Consider the following 15,849-nt stretch of genomic DNA (forward strand, 5'->3'; position numbering starts at 1 on the left):
ATTTTTTTTTTAATCATCATTTTATTGAGATATATTCACATACCACGCAGTCATACAAAACCAATTGTACTTTCGATTGTTTACAGTACCATTACATAGTTGTACATTCATCACCTAAATCAATCCCTGACACCTTCATTAGCACACACACAAAAATAACAAGAATAATAATTAGAGTGAAAAAGAGCAATTGAAGTAAAAAAGAACACTGGGTACCTTTGTCTGTTTGTTTCCTTCCCCTACTTTTCTACACATCCATCCATAAACTAGACAAAGTGGAGTTTGGTCCTTATGGCTTTCCCAATCCCACTGTCACCCCTCATAAGCTACATTTTTATACAACTGTCTTCGAGATTCATGGGTTCTGGGTTGTAGTTTGATAGTTTCAGGTATCCACCACTAGCTACCCCAATTCTTTAGCACCTAAAAAGGGTTGTCTAAAGTGTGCGTAAGAGTGCCCACCAGAGTGATCTCTCGGCTCGTTTTGGAATCTCTCTGCCACTGAAGCTTATTTCATTTCCTTTCACATCCCCCTTTTGGTCAAGAAGATGTTCTCCGTCCCACGATGCCGGGTCTACATTCCTCCCCGGGAGTCATATTCCACGTTGCCAGGGAGATTCACTCCCCTGGGTGTCTGATCCCACGTAGGGGGGAGGGCAGTGATTTCACCTTTCAAGTTACATTACCCAATTTTAAGACTCATCAAGATGGTATGGTACTGACAGAGTGATAGACACAGAGATCAACATAACAGAATAGAGAACCCGGAAATAGACCCATACAAATGCATCCATCTGATTTTGACCAAGGTGCAAAAATAATTTAATGGAGGAAAGATAGCCTTTTCAACACATTTGTTGGAAATGCTGTCCTTTGTGCTGGAGCAATTGGACATCTATAGGCAAAAAAATGAACCTCAACCTAAACTTCATACCTTATACAAAAAATTAACTCAGATTGGATTTTGGGCTTAAATGTAAGGCATAAAACTATAAAATTTTTAGAAAAAAATCATGGGAGAAAACCTTTGGGATCTAGGGCTAGGCAATGAGTTATTGGACTTTACCCCTAAAACACAATGCATAAAAGAAAAAAAGTTGATATATTGGACTTAATCAAAATTTAAATCTTTGGGTCTGAAAAAAACTTAAGAAGAGGAAAAGACAAGTTACAGATTGAGATAAATCATTTGCCAATCATATAGCTCACCAATCTAGACTATATAAAGAATGCTCAGAACTCAACAATAAAAAACCCATCCAATTAGAAAAAGGGCAAAAGACATGAAAAGACATTTTACTGAAGAGGAATATGGATGGCAAGTAAGCACATGAAAAGATGTTGAATGTCATTAGTCAACAGGGAAATACAAATTAAAGCTACAATGAGATAGCACTACATATCTATCAGAATGGCTGAATTAAAAATAGTGATAATACCAAATGCTGTTGAGTATATGAACAAACTGGATCTGTCATACAACGCTGATGGAAATGTAAAATGGTAAAGCCACTATGGAAAATGGGAAATTTCTTATAATGTTAAATGTACACTTAACATACAACCCAGCAATTGCACTCCTGGACATTTATCCCAGAGAAATGAAAATGTATGTCTGCACAAAATCCTGTACATGAATGTTTGTAGATGCTTTATTCATAACAGACCAAAACTGGAAACAACCCAGGTGTCCGTCAACGGGTGAATGGTTAAACAGTGTTCCATCCATACCACAGAATATTACTCTGCAATGAAAAGGAACAGACTATTGATACATGCAACAACTTGGGTGGACCTCGAGGACATTACGCTGAGTGAAAAAAGACAATCTCAAAAGGTTGCATACTGTATGATCATATTTAGGTAACATTCTTGAAACAAAAAAGTTACAGAGATGGAGAACAGATTAGTGGTTGCCAGAGACAGGGACAAAACGGGGATATGTGCAACTATAATGGCATAACACAAGGGAGTTTGTGCTGATGGAACAGTTCTGAATCGTGATTGTGGTGGTGATTACATGAATCTATACCTGTGTAAAAATTTCATAGAACTACATACACATACAAATGAATGCATGTAAAAAACAGTGAAACTAAATAAGTCTGTAGTCTAACAGTATTGTACCATTGCCAATTTGTTGGTTTTGAAATTGTACTTTAGTTACATAAGACCTTACCATTGGGGGAAACTGGGTGAAGGGTACATGGGACGCTACTATTTTTTGCAACTTCTTGTAAGTCTAAACCTATTTCAAAATAAAAAGTTATAAGTATTAATTAAGGAACCAGGAATTATGGTAATTATTTTATGAAACAAAAGAGTGAGAGTGAGAAAAGAAAATCTAAGGGGAATGAAATGATTTGAACATTTTTACAGGTCAACCTTGAGCCCAAGTCTCTCTCCCTTTCTACTTATATAAAATGAGATTAGAGTACATGAGCACCAAGGTACCTCAGTATTCAGTCTTTGAAAGTGTTGAGAATCACAAAGAACATAATGTGAACAAGATGTATTACTACTTCCCCACCTGTACCAATCTGGCTTACCTTTACACAAAATATTGCATTCTGCGCACAACCCTGTTTTCCCTTTTGGGCAACAACTTCTCTATTTTCAAGTACAGCCAGGACTCTGATGGAGCAATATCCACTTGTTCTCTGCTTTCTCATCTCCCATTCATTCAAACTCATTGACTTCTGACCTCTGTCCACATCACTCCATTGAAACCAACAACCTGCACAAAGTAAAAGTCAATAGATGCATTTCCTGTCCTTAGTGAACATCTCAGGTTTGACAAAGTTGAAAACTTATCTTTGAAATATACCTCCTTTGACTTCTGCTTTCTATTCTTTTTTTTCTCTCCTCTGGCTGTTCCTTCTCACATTCATTCATAAGCTTATCTATCTTTGCTTTCCAATATGTGGTTGACAGACAAATCTGTATCTCAATCCAGACCTCTATCTGAACTCCAAACCTAAATATCCAACTGCCTACCAGCATTTCCACTTGGCTGTCTCCATGGCACATCAAACTTGATACATCTAAATCCTAGCTCATAGTTTTGTCCCTAAACCATATCTCCTTCCAATGTCTTACCTCAGTGAATGGAGCATCCATTTGCACAAACCAGAAACTGAATACACATCCATAATACCTCCTTCTCTCTCCATCACCTTATAAACTTTTTACATGGATAGAGTCATGGCAATTTGAAATTCTTTTTCTAGTTGATAATCTGAGTTGCAATTTGTAAATTTGTAGGATAGCATGGTTGGGGGGTGGGGGTCATAGAGACAGGTACTTGGAGGTGTCAAAGTGCCCAGTGGCTGAGAAAGCAGGGCTGGGATTATACCATGAAGGCATCAGAATTCCCAGCCACAGTGTGTGTTCCAGTTTGCTAAAGCTGCTGAAATGCAAAATACCAGAAATGGATTGGCTTTTACAATGGGGGTTCATTAGTGCAGAAATTTAGAGTTCTAAGGCCATAAAAATGTCATAATCAAGGCATCAAGAGGTAGATACCTTCTCTGAGGAAAGGCCGATGGCATCTGGGGTTCCTCTGTCACATGGGAAGGCATATGGCCAGAGACTGTTGGGTCTCTCCCAGGTTTAGCTTCTGGTTTCCACTGCTTTCTCCAAATGTCTCTGGACTTCTGTCTTAGCTTCTCTCTCAGCTCCTGTGCATACTTGCTTGTTTCTCCCAGGGCATTCTCTCCATGCTTCTGGGGGTCCTCTCTTAGCTCCTCTGAAGCAAATTCTGGATTTCCTCTCATAGCTTCTCTCCTGGTTCTTCTTTCAATGGCTGTCTCCAAAATGTCTCTGGGCATTTTCTATCTAAGTGTCTCTATCTGTGTTGGCTCTGAGCTTGTTCTCTCTCCCTGAGCTCTATTAAAGACTCCAGTAAACTAATTAAGACCCACCCTGAATGGGTGGGGCCACACCTCCATGGAAACAACCTAATCAAAAGATCCCACCCACAATAGGTCTTCCCCCACAAGATTGGATTAAAATAATATGGCTTTCATGGGGCACATAACAGATCCAAACCAGTTCAGTGAGGGATAGGGAGATCCATGAAGGTGGTAGTGTGCCTGTACCTTCAGAACGAGGAGGTGGCCAGCAATCAGTTACATTACAAAAATATGTAAACAGAGCAAATAAGTAAATATAGTGAAGAAAAATGGGAACTGGGTGTTTCAGCAGTTTGCTAAAGCTGCCAGAATGCAATTTACTAGAAATGGGTTGGCTTTTTAAAATGCAGATTTATTAAGTTACATGTTACAATTCAAAGGCCATGAAAATATCCAAATTAAGGCATCAGCAAGAGGATACCTTCTCTGAAGAAAGGCTTCTGGCATCTAGTGTTTCTCTGTCAGATAGCAAAGCACATGGCTGGCATCTGCTGATCCTTTGCTCCCAGGTTTCATTGCTTTGGTGGCTTTCTCTCTGAGCATCTATGGGTTCTCTCTTTGCATCTCTGGGGCATTTCTCTCTGTAAGCTCTCTCCAAATGTCTCTTTTATCCTCTCATAAAGGACTACAGTAAAGGATTAAGACCCACCTTGAGTGCGCTGGGTCACATCTCAATTGAAACAACCTAATCAAAAGGTCCCACCCACCATAGGTCTGCACCCACAAGAATGGATTAAAAGAACATGGCCCTTCCCTGTATTTGTGCCTAAGAGTCTCCTCCTGAATGCCTCTTTGTTGCTCAGATGTGGCCCTCTCTCTCTGGCTAAGCCAACTTGAAAGGTGAAATCACTGCCCTCCCCCCTACGTGGGATCAGACACCCAGGGAAGTGAATCTCCCTGGCAACGTGGAATATGACTCCCAGGGAGGAATGTAGACCTGGCACCGTGGGACGGAGAACATCTTCTTGACCAAAAGGGGGATGTGAAAGGAAATGAAATAAGCTTCAGTGGCAGAGAGATTCCAAAAGGAGCCGAGAGGTCACTCTGGTGGGCACTCTTATGCACACTTTAGACAACCCTTTTTAGGTTCTAAAGAATTGGGGTAGCTGGTGGTGGATACCTGAAACTATCAAACTACAACCCAGAACCCATGAATCTCGAAGACAGTTGTATAAAAATGTAGCTTATGAGGGGTGACAATGGGATTGGGAAAGCCATAAGGACCAAACACCACTTTGTCTAGTTTATGGATGGATGTGTAGAAAAGTAGGGGAGGGAAACAGACAGACAAAGGTACCCAGTGTTCTTTTTTACTTCAATTGCTCTTTTTCACTCTAATTATTATTCTTGTTATTTTTGTGTGTGTGCTAATGAAGGTGTCAGGGATTGATTTAGGTGATGAATGTACAACTATGTAATGGTACTGTAAACAATCGAAAGTACAATTTGTTTTGTATGACTGCGTGGTATGTGAATATATCTCAATAAAATGATGATTTAAAAAAAAAAAAAAAAAAAAAAAAAAAAAGAACATGGCCTTTTCTTGGGTACAGAACAGCTCCAAACCAACACACTAGGTTTCTCAATGTCAGAGAAGTTATTTACAAACATGGAAAGGGAGAACAATAAAATGAAAATTGGAATTATTGATATGAACTTTTTTCCCCAAGGGAAAAATCTATATACAGCTGGATATAGATGAGTGTGTATGTGTGTTCTAGTTTGCTAATGCTGCCAGGATGCAAAACACCAGAGATGGATTGGCTTTTATAAAGGGGGTTTATTTGGTTACACAGTTATAGTCTTAAGGCCATAAAGTGTCCAAGGTAACACATCAGCAATCGGGCACCTTCACTGAAGAAAGGCCATTGGCATCTGGAAAAACCTCTGTTAGCTGGGAAGGCACGTGGCTGGTGTCTGCTCCAAAGTTCTGGGTTCGAAATGGCTTTCTCCCAGGACATTCCTCTCTAGGCCACAGTTCCTCAAAAATGTCACTCTTAGTTGCACTTGGGGTATTTGTCCTCTCTTAGCTTCTCTGGAGCAAGAGTCTGCTTTTAATGGCCATCTTCAAAATGTCTCTCATCTGCAGCTACTCTCTCAGCTTCTGTGCATTCTTCAAAGTGTCCCTCTTGGCTGTAGCTCCTCTTCAAAATGTCACTCTCAGCTGCACTGAGTTCCTTCTGTTTGTCAGCTTATTTATATGGCTCCAGTGATTTAATTTAGACCCACCCTGAATGGGTGGGGTAACACCTCCATGGAAAATATTCAATCAGAGTCATCACCCTCAGTTGGGTGGGTCACATCTCCATGGAAACACTCAAAGAATTACAATCTAATCAACACTGATACATCTGCCCACACAAGGTTACATGAAAGATAACAGCACATGGGGGGACATAATACATTCAAACCGGCACAGTATGCATACATTTCCTAACTGCCCATTAAGAGAAACTAGAAGAAGTAACACCCCAGTAGCTATGAGCACACATAACACCCAGACATTGATTCCTAATACTATCTACCCCTAAAAGGAATCAGAGCCCACAGTAGTAATGGCTGATTCCAGGGATGGGGCAGAGAAAGTACAAGATAGGCCTGGACCATCTTTTTGAGCAATAAAGTAAGGAAATGTGTATAGCCTTAAGGGGTTTCCATTGACCAAATCTGGGACAACTTGTGCATCAAAATAAATATTGTTAGCAAAGGATTATAAGCCACTGAATAAAATAATAATCAATTAACCCATACTGATAAAAATAAATAGATGGAGGATAAGAGAAAGCTATTCCTTTCAAGTAGAAAGCCAACTAGTAAATGTAGAAGAAATGATGAAATTAGGAAATCCCCCTATGATAATTATCATACTAGTAGCTGATTCAGGTGGTGTGCCAGTTTGGATGTATTAGGTCCCTCAAAACGCCATGTTCTTTGATGAAATCTTGTGGGGCCAGTCATATTAGTGTTGATTAGGTTGGAACCTTTGGATTAGGTTGTTTCCATGGAGATGTGACCCACCCAATTGTAGGTGATAACTCTGATTAGATAATTTCCATGGAGGTGTGGCCCCACCCATTCAGTTTGGGCCTTGATTAGTTTACTAGAGCCCTATGTAAGAGCTCAGACAAAAGGAGCTTGCTGCTACAGCCAAGAGGGACATTTTGAAGAATGCACAGGAGCTGAGAGTGGAGCTGGAACACAACCTGGGATCAGCAGATGCCAGCCACATGCCTTCGCAGCTAACAGAGGTTTTCTGGATGCCATTGGCCTTCCTTCAGTGAGGGTATACGTGTGTTGATGCCTTTATTTGGACATTTTCATGGCCTTCAGACTGTAACTTTGTAACCAAATAAACCCCCTTTATAAAAGCCAATCCATTTATGGTATTTTGCATAACAGCAGCATTAGCAAAGCAGAACAGATTTTGGTACCAGAGAAGTGGGGTGCTGCTGAGCTTGCAAATACCAAACATGTTGGAATGGCTTTTTAAACGGATTAGAGGAAGACTGGAAGAATTGTGAGGAGCTTGAAAGAAAAGGCGTAGGCTGCTTTGAAGAGACTGTTGGTAGAAATATGGAATCTAAAGATACTTCTGATGAGGCCTTGGGCAGAAATGATGAATGTGTCATTGCCAACTGTAGGAAAGGTGATCCTTGTTTTAAAGTGGTGGAGAATTTGGCAAAATTGAATACTGGTGTTGAATGGAAGGCAGAATTTGAAAGTGACAAGCTGGCATACTTAGCTGAGGAGATCCCCAGACTACATGTGGAGGACGTAGCCTGGCTTCTCCTTGCAGCTTATAATAAAATGCGACAGGACAGAGATAAGCTGAGAAATGAACACTTGGGTAAAAAGAAACCAGAAACTGATAGTTTGGAAGATTCTGGGCTTGCAGAAAGTGAAACCCCAGAGGCTACAGCTCCACATGAGGATTTAACCAAACATGGAACCCGACTGCCATTTCAGTACAAACCAGGATTGGAGGTGGAGTTATCCAGAGAGGATTTGTGGAAAGTCCTATTGTCTGACTGTTTCGACCCCGCTATGCTTCATGCAAAGCCAACGGATTTTTTTTTGCGATATCTGTATGAACGGAACCGCTGCCAGTCTGGACTGGAGGGGACAGAAAAGGAACAAAATGAAGGAAAAGTTTCTTCAAAGACAGAGCCATGGAGTTTGAGGTCTGGGGTCAGGAGGTCTCAGGCAGGAAGAACAGAGCGGCCCATGCACATGGAAAGGGTAAGTTTGCCCCAGAGGCAGAATACGGGCCTTCTGCCTGGATGCTCAGGAAGAGTGCTGCCACCCCAGGCCCCAGAGAGGGTGGAGCACAATCCCTGGGGATTGGGAAGAGCCTAGCCACCACCCTACTGTTCGAAGAAGGGAAAGCCTTTGCCCCAGAGAGGCAGAGTCTGGGTGGTACCCTGATGTTTGAGGAGGGTGGGGCCAAGAAGAAGGTGGTCTCCACAATGTGTAGATACGTTGGAGCACTCACCCCAGCATTTGAAGAGAAAAAGGCTGCCATGAGGGCCTTTGGAAAGGGTTGGATTCCCGCTCTCTCAAGCCCCAAGGATAAAATGTCATTTTATAAATGACTTTCAGACTTTGAAATCTCCTGAAGTTTGCCCTGCGGGTTTTAGGAACTGTTTTGGTCCCGTAAACCCTGTTTTCTTTCTGTTTCTCCTTATGGCAATGGGAATGTTTACCCTAAGACTGTCCCTCCTTTGTATATTGGAAGCAGATAACTTGTTCTAGGTTTCAGAAGTCCACAGCCAGAGGGGAATTTTGCCTTAGGACAGACCATGCCTGTAACTGATTTTGATAGGATCTTGTACATACCTATTGTTACTGAAATGATTTAAGTTTTTGTGATATTGTGATGGGATGAATGTATTTTGTATATGGAAAGATCATGTCATTTTGAGGTCCAGGGTGTGGAATGTGCCAGTTTGGATGTATTATGTCCCCTACAATGCCATGTTCTTTGATGTAATACTGTGTGGGCAGAACGTATTAGTGTTGATTAGGTTGGAATCCTTTGATTGAGTGTTTCCAGGGAGATGTGATTCAGTCAACTGGGCAAGACCTTTGATTGGATAATTTCCTTGGAGGTGTTATCCCACCCATTCAGGGTGGGTCTGAAGTCAATCACTGGAGCCATATAAAAGAGCTGACAAACAGAAGGAACTCAGAGCTGCAACTTAGAGAGACATTTTGAAGATGGCTGTTGAAAGCAGACTTTTGCTCCGGAGAAACTAAGAGAGGAAAAAACGCCCTAAGAGCAACTTTTTTGAAGAATGCACAGGAGCTGAGATAGAAGCTGGAACACAATCTGGGATGAGCAGATGCCAGCCCTGTGCCTTCCCAGCTAACAGAGGTTTTCTGGACACCATTGGCCATCCTCCAGTGAAGGTACCCTATTGTTGATACCTTACCTTGGAAACTTTATGGCCTTAAGACTGTAATTTTGTAACCAAATAAACCCCCTTTATAAAAACCAATCCATTTCTGGTATTTTGCATAATGGCACAATTAGCAAACTGGAACAGACAGAGAGAGAATTCTGAAAGCTGCAAGAGAAAAGTGATGCGCCACATACAAGGGATCCTCAATAAGACTATGTGCCGATTTCTCATCAGAAACCATGGAGGTGAGAAGGCAGTGGTATGATATATTTAAGGTGCTGAAAGATAAAAACTGCCAGCCCCAAATTCTTTATTTGGCAAAACTGTCCTTCAAAAACAGGAGAGGGTTTAAAATATTCACAGATAAACGGAAACTAAGAGAGTTCATAAAAAAGACCTCTCCTGCAAGAACTACTAAAGAGAGTTCTGGAGGTTGAAAGGAAAAGACAGTAGAGAATGACTTGGAATAGTGTGAAGAAATGAATTACTAAAAGAGTAAATGAAAAATCCAATATACTGTATCCTCAATTAAACTCCCCCATCCTCCACTCTTTAATTCCTATAAAAGTCAGAATACAATTGAAAAGGACAAAGTCATATTTTCTAATAATGGGCATGCAAAATATAATGAGGTATGGAGGACAAAACAATATAAAAGGGGAAACAAAGGGATATGGTAGCAGAGAACATGTATACTATAGAAGCTAAATTGGTATCTTTTCAAATTAGTATGCTATGTAATAAAAACACCAAGGTAAACACAAAAAAGTACTTAAAAATATACAGACACAGAAATGAGAAATATATCAGACAGAAACATCACAAAGATTATCTATACAGAAAAAGAGGCTGCAATAAAGGAAAAGAGAGACAAAAAAGATATGACATGTGCTCGTTTGAATCTGTTATGTATCCCAGAAAAGACTGTTCTTTTAATCCAGTCTTGTGGCAGCAGACCTATTGTTGGGTGGCACCTTTTGACTAGATTATTTCCCTGGAGGTGTGAACCCACCCATTCAGGGAAGGTCTTAATTAGTCTACTGGAGCCATTAAGAGATCTTAGGGGGAGAGAGAGAGAGAGAGAGAGATAGAGATCAGAGCCAACCCAGACACAGACACTTAAAGAGAATCTGAGAGAGACATTTTGGAGAGAAGCTGAGATGTTATCCAGAGTTTGCCCACAGGAGAAGCTAAGAGAGGATCCCCAGACACTGAGAGAGAAACACCCTGGGAGAAACAAGCAAAGATGAACAGGAGCTGAGAGAGAGAAACTAAGACAGAAGCCCAGAGACATTTTGGAGAAAGCCACAGAAACCAGAAGCTAACCCCGGGAGAGAAGGTTCAGCAGAATAAGCCACGTTGCCTTCCCATGTGACAGAGGAACCCCAGATGCCATCAGCCTTTCTTCAGAGAAGGTATTGTCCTGTTGATGTTTTAATTGGGACATTTTCATGGCCTTAGAACTGTAAAGTGTAAGTTAATAAATCCCCATTGTTAAAAGCCAATGCATTTCTGGTATATTGCATTCTGGCAGCTTTAGCAAACCAGAACAACATAAAAACCAGAAGACAGAAAAAAAGGGCAAGATGGCAGACTGGTGAGCTGTAAGTTTTAGTTACTCCTCCAGGAAAGTAGGTAAAAAGCCAGGAACTGCGTGGACCGGACACCACAGAGCAATCTGTCTTTGGGCATACTTCATACAACACTCATGAAAACGTGGAACTGCTGAGATCAGCGAAATCTGTAAGTTTTTGCGGCCATGGGACCCGCGCCCCTCCCTGCCAGGCTCAGTCCCGGGGGAGGAGGGGCTGTCAGCTCCGGGAAGGAGAGGGAGAACTGCAGTGGCTGCTCTTATCGGAAACTCATTCTACTGATTCAAACTCCAACCATAGATAGACTGAGACCAGACACCAGAGACTCTGAGAGCAGCCAGCCCAGCAGAGAGGAGACAGGCATAGAAAAAAAAACAACACGAAAAACTCCAAAATAAAAGCAGAGGATTTTTGGAGTTCTGGTGAACACAGAAAGGGGAAGGGCGGAGCTCAGGCCTTGAGGCGCATATGCAAATCCCGAAGAAAAGCTGATCTCTCTGCCCTGTGGACCTTTCCTTAATGGCCTTGGTTGCTTTGTCTATTAGCATTTCAATAACCCATTAGATCTCTGAGGAGGGCCGTTTTTTTTTGTTTGTTTGTTTGTTTGTTTTTTTTAAATCCTTTTTTCTTTTTCTAAAACAATTACTCTAAGAAGCCCAATACAGAAAGCTTCAAAGAATTGCAATTTGGGCACGTCAAGTCAAGAGCAGAACTAAGAGAGCTCTGAGACAAAAGGCAATAATCCAGTGGCTGAGAAAATTCACTAAACAACACAACTTCCCAAGAAAAGGGGGGTGTCCGCTCACAGCCACCATCCTGGTGGACAGGAAACACTCCTGCCCATCGCCAGCCCCATAGCCCAGAGCTGCCCCAGACAACCCAGTGTGACGGAAGTGCTTCAAATAACAGGCACACACCACAAAACAGGGCGTGGACATTAGCCTTCCCTGCAACCTCAGCTGAATGTCCCAGAGCTGGGAAGGTGGAGCAGTGTGAATTAACAAAGCCCCATTCAGCCATCATTTGAGCAGACTGGGAGCCTCCCTACACAGCCCAGCAGCCCAGAACTGCCCTGGGGGGACGGCACTCACCTGTGACATAGCACAGTCATCCCTCAACAGAGTACCCGGGGTGCACGGCCTGGAAGAGGGGCCCACTTGCAAGTCTCAGGAGTCATACGCCAATACCAAAGACTTGTGGGTCAGTGGCAGAGACAAACTGTGGCAGGACTGAACTGAAGGATTAGACTATTGCAGCAGCTTTAAAACTCTAGGATCATCAGGGAGATTTGATTGTTAGGGACACCCCCCCTCCCCGACTGCCCAGAAACACGCCCCATATACAGGGCAGGCAACACCAACTACACACGCAAGCTTGGTACACCAATTGGGCCCCACAAGACTCACTCCCCCACTCACCAAAAAGGCTAAGCAGGGGAGAATTGGCTTGTGGAGAACAGGTGGCTCGTGAACGCCACCTGCTGGTTAGTTAGAGAAAGGGTACTCCACGAAGCTGTAGATCTGATAAATTAGAGATAAGGACTTCAATAGGTCTACAAACCCTAAAAGAACCCTATCAAGTTCGGCAAATGCCACGAGGCCAAAAACAACAGAAAATTATAAAGCATATGAAAAAACCAGATGATATGGATAACCCAAGCCCAAGCACCCAAATCAAAATACCAGAAGAGACACAGCACCTAGAGCAGCTACTCAAAGAACTAAAGATGAACAATGAGACCATAGTACGGGATATGAAGGAAATCAAGAAGACCCTAGAAGAGCATAAAGAAGACATTGCAAGACTAAATAAAAAAATGGATGATCTTATGGAAATTAAAGAAACTGTTGACCAAATTAAAAAGATTCTGGACACTCATAGTACAAGACTAGAGGAAGTTGAACAACGAATCAGTGACCTGGAAGATGACAGAATGGAAAATGAAAGCATAAAAGAAAGAATGGGGAAAAAAATTGAAAAAATCGAAATGGACCTCAGGGATATGATAGATAATATGAAACGTCCGAATATAAGACTCATTGGTGTCCCAGAAGGGGAAGAAAAGGGTAAAGGTCTAGGAAGAGTATTGAAAGAAATTGTTGCGGAAAACTTCCCAAATCTTCTAAACAACATAAATACACAAATCATAAATACTCAGCGAACTCCAAATAGAATAAATCCAAATAAACCCACTCCGAGACATATACTGATCACACTGTCAAACACAGAAGAGAAGGAGCAAGTTCTGAAAGCAGCAAGAGAAAAGCAATTCACCACATACAAAGGAAACAGCATAAGACTAAGTAGTGACTACTCAGCAGCCACCATGGAGGCAAGAAGGCAGTGGCACGATATATTTAAAATTCTGAGTGAGAAAAATTTCCAGCCAAGAATACTTTATCCAGCAAAGCTCTCCTTCAAATTTGACGGAGAGCTTAAATTTTTCACAGACAAACAAATGCTGAGAGAATTTGCTAACAAGAGACCTGCCCTACTGGAGATACTAAAGGGAGCCCTACAGACAGAGAAACAAAGACAGGACAGAGAGACGTGGAGAAAGGTTCAGTACTAAAGAGATTCGGTATGGGTACAATAAAGGATATTAATAGAGAGAGGGAAAAATATAGCAAACATAAACCAAAGGATAAGATGGCCGATTCAAGAAATGCCTTCACGGTTTTAACGTTGAATGTAAATGGATTAAACTCCCCAATTAAAAGATATAGATTCGCAGAATGGATCAAAAAAAATGAACCATCAATATGTTGCATACAAGAGACTCATCTTAGACACAGGGACACAAAGAAACTGAAAGTGAAAGGATGGAAAAAAATATTTCATGCAAGCTACAGCCAAAAGAAAGCAGGTGTAGCAATATTAATCTCAGATAAAATAGACTTCAAATGCAGGGATGTTTTGAGAGACAAAGAAGGCCACTACATACTAATAAAAGGGGCAATTCAGCAAGAAGAAATAACAATCGTAAATGTCTATGCACCCAACCAAGGTGCCACAAAATACATGAGAGAAACACTGGCAAAACTAAAGGAAGCAATTGATGTTTCCACAATAATTGTGGGAGACTTCAACACATCACTCTCTCCTATAGATAGATCAACCAGACAGAAGACCAATAAGGAAATTGAAAACCTAAACAATCTGATAAATGAATTAGATTTAACAGACATCTACAGGACATTACATCCCAAATCACCAGGATACACATACTTTTCTAGTGCTCACGGAACTTTCTCCAGAATAGATCATATGCTGGGACATAAAACAAGCCTCAATAAATTTAAAAAGATTGAAATTATTCAAAGCACATTCTCTGACCACAATGGAATACAATTAGAAGTCAATAACCATCAGAGACTTAGAAAATTCACAAATACCTGGACGTTAAACAACACACTCCTAAACAATCAGTGGGTTAAAGAAGAAATAGCAAGAGAAATTGCTAAATATATAGAGACGAATGAAAATGAGAACACAACATACCAAAACCTATGGGATGCAGCAAAAGCAGTGCTAAGGGGGAAATTTATAGCACTAAATGCATATATTAAAAAGGAAGAAAGAGCCAAAATCAAAGAACTAATGGATCAACTGAAGAAGCTAGAAAATGAACAGCAAACAAATCCTAAACCAAGTACAAGAAAAGAAATAACAAGGATTAAAGCAGAAATAAATGACATAGAGAACAAAAAAACAATAGAGAGGATAAATATCACCAAAAGTTGGTTCTTTGAGAAGATCAACAAGATTGACAAGCCCCTAGCTAGACTGACAAAATCAAAAAGAGAGAAGACCCATATAAACAAAATAATGAATGAAAAAGGTGACATAACTGCAGATCCTGAAGAAATTAAAAAAAATTATGAGAGGATATTATGAACAACTGTATGGCAACAAACTGGATAATGTAGAGGAAATGGACAATTTCCTGGAAACATATGAACAACCTAGACTGACCAGAGAAGAAATAGAAGACCTCAACCAACCCATCACAAGCAAAGAGATCCAATCAGTCATCAAAAATCTTCCCACAAATAAATGCCCAGGGCCAGATGGCTTCACAGGGGAATTCTACCAAACTTCCAGAAAGAACTGACACCAATCTTACTCAAACTCTTTCAAAACATTGAAAAAAATGGAACACTACCTAACTCATTTTATGAAGCTAACATCAATCTAATACCAAAACCAGGCAAAGATGCTACAAAAAAGGAAAACTACCGGCCAATCTCCCTAATGAATATAGATGCAAAAATCCTCAACAAAATACTTGCAAATCGAATCCAAAGACACATTAAAAAAATCATACACCATGACCAAGTGGGGTTCATTCCAGGCATGCAAGGATGGTTCAACATAAGAAAATCAATCAATGTATTACAACACATTAACAAGTCAAAAGGGAAAAATCAATTGATCATCTCAATAGATGCTGAAAAAGCATTTGACAAAATCCAACATCCCTTTTTGATAAAAACACTTCAAAAGGTAGGAATTGAAGGAAACTTCCTCAACATGATAAAGAGCATATATGAAAAACCCACAGCCAGCATAGTACTCAACGGTGAGAGACTGAAAGCCTTCCCTCTAAGATCAGGAACAAGACAAGGATGCCCGCTGTCACCACTGTTATTCAACATTGTGCTGGAAGTGCTAGCCAGGGCAATCCGGCAAGACAAAGAAATAAAAGGCATCCAAATTGGAAAAGAAGAAGTAAAACTGTCATTGTTTGCAGATGATATGATCTTATATCTAGAAAACCCTGAGAAATCGACGATACAGCTACTAGAGCTAATAAAACAAATTTAGCAAAGTAGCGGTACAAGATTAAGCACATAAGTCAGTAATGTTTCTATATGCTAGAAATGAACAAACTGAAGATACACTAAGAAAAAGATACCATTTTCAATAGCAACTAAAAAA

Source organism: Choloepus didactylus, chromosome X (assembly GCF_015220235.1).
Source record: "Choloepus didactylus isolate mChoDid1 chromosome X, mChoDid1.pri, whole genome shotgun sequence".
Lineage (NCBI taxonomy): Eukaryota > Metazoa > Chordata > Mammalia > Pilosa > Megalonychidae > Choloepus > Choloepus didactylus.